This window comes from Palaemon carinicauda, chromosome 11 (assembly GCF_036898095.1).
Source record: "Palaemon carinicauda isolate YSFRI2023 chromosome 11, ASM3689809v2, whole genome shotgun sequence".
Lineage (NCBI taxonomy): Eukaryota > Metazoa > Arthropoda > Malacostraca > Decapoda > Palaemonidae > Palaemon > Palaemon carinicauda.
This window is the reverse complement of record NC_090735.1, coordinates 107965375-107967874: the sequence shown is the minus strand read 5'-3', so window position 1 is coordinate 107967874 and position 2500 is coordinate 107965375. Positions and strand designations below refer to the sequence as shown.

General features: G+C 32.2%; 1 pseudogene; it reads left to right on the top strand.

Moving 5' to 3' along the window:
• LOC137649429 (uncharacterized) overlaps nucleotides 1-2486 on the top strand; it is a 2898-nt pseudogene extending 412 nt beyond the window's left edge.
• Nucleotides 2487-2500: the final 14 nt, after the last annotated feature.

Here is a 2500-nt window from a genome sequence, read left to right as displayed (position 1 = left end):
GTTTTTTACATTAATAATAACATATATCAATTATTCACCCATTCATTTACATTAATAATAACATAAACAAGTTTTATATATATATATATATATATATATATATATATATATATATATATATATATATGTGTGTGTGTGTATGTGTATATGTATGTGTTTGTAAATGCATATGTATATGTATATACAGTATATACATATATATATGTATGTATATACATATATATATATATATATATATATATATATATATGTATATACATATATATATATATATATATATATATATATATACATATATATGTATGTATATACATATATATATATATATATATATATATATATATATATATATATATATATATACATGCATATATATATATATACACATATACATACATACACACACACACACACACACACATATATATATATATATATATATATATATCCACTAACCATTAACTTATTAACAATTATCTAAAGCAGTTCATGAGATGAAATATGAACCATAAATAAGTTAATTTATATCTTGCTATATAGAGGTTAGCATCCCAAACGTCTACTCTTGTTGAGACTATGCTATAGATGCTATGATCAACTTAATGCATTATTTGTTAATCCGAGAGTCTTGCCAGGGAACAGATCCTTCATTATTAAAGTAATTACAAAATGCATCCCCTAAATATTTCGCAGATAACGTTTCATTGCGTGCGCACGCTGGTGCCAGTGGAATATGTTGGTTGTCATACCTCTCATTCGCTTCATTAACCTTCTTATCATTCTCATCTTCAACATCTAAACCATCTAGATATGCTTGTGCATTACGTTTCCTTAAGTAATTATGGAGATAGCAACGTGCCATAACTACTGTTGAAGCCTATGCTGGTGACATATCAATCGTCAACAAAGGAACTCTAAATCGAGCTATCATAATCCCAAAAACATTTTCAACGATGCGTCTACCTCGGGATAATCTGTAATTATAGATAGCTTGGGATTTGGTTAAGCTACTGTATGCAAAGGCTTTATTAAGTTATCCAGTAAAGGAAATGCATCGTCTGCAACGAAAACAAAAGGCATAGCATCAGGGCAGCCGGGTAAAGTGGTTTGTCCAGGGATACTTAATTTCTTTTCTTTCATTTTATTACCAAATTTTGTGTTAGCAAACACTCCACCATCTGACACTCAACCATTGGCAACTATATCAATCATCATAAATTATAGTGAGCGTTAATAACAGCCGTAAGCACAATGCTAAATGTATGTTTATAGTTAAAATAATATGATCCAGATCCAAGGGGTTTCTTCATTTGCACGTATTTTCCATCGATTGCCCCAATGCAATGGGGAAACTGTCAAGTCCTTTCAAATGCTATAGCTACTTCTAGCCATTCATTTGTTGTTTTAGGGATCTGAAAGAATAAAATTGATATACTCGTAAATATCCATACATCATTTTCATCCTATCAATCATCATTATCGTGATCAATATTTTGAATAGATTTTAGGAAAATGTAAAGACTATATTTTATTTTATGGGTGCATTAGGCTATTTTGACCTGACCACTTCGCCTGACTGGAATTTTTAATTGATCATACTTCCTAGCCTGGCAGAGGTCGGTCCTGCATGCACCCAGAAATGAGATAGTAACCAATAGAAATCTTAAGATTTCTCAATTTTTTTATGAAGCATAAAGAAATCAAAATATTCTTAGTAATCTCCCTTTATGTTTTGCAAGACCCCTCCATATCAGGCAGTGAGTCACAGCAGGTATATTCAGACGTCTCAAAGAAAATACAGAAATTGGAAATGCAGAGTAAACGTTATGAAGCACTCTCACTTGCATGCTCTCATCTCAAGCAAAGTAACGACTTCATTGATATTTTTGCCATGAGCTGGGCTCAAATTTAGGGAAATTAGTGCAGAACAGCAAATATATGCCAGGAAGGCTATTAATGATATTCTATTTGAGGCAAAATTAAGTACATTGCATAGACACAGTGTTAAGATTAATGAAAATAATATTCAAAGTAGGTCTTCCACGCCCATATCTGTACTGTCCTCTGACAGCGGAGCATCTGCAAGTCGAGGTAATATTATAATCTGAAATATAACAGATACGACTGGAGTTCGTGTTTACACAACGTCAGACCTTTTGAATAATCCCCAGTACAGCTTGGAAAGCTAAATACCTTATGGCATATTGGCATCAGGATCCCTCCCCCCCCTTTTTTTTGGGGGGGGGGGGGGTGGGGGGCGTTTGTTCCCAAGGGAAAATATATTTTCTTATGTATTTGGTGATGATGTTAAAGAATTTGTCATTTAGTAATCTAACTATTATTAATAAATACTTTTTTGTTATCTGCACCTTATTTAACCTACCTTAATATATTATTTTAATACAGTACAAATAGCACTACAGGTTTCCATGATGATACCACCAAGGCTTTGTGGAGAGATAGCTGTGGAGAACATTAGTTCCTGAAATGTTTGTCCAGT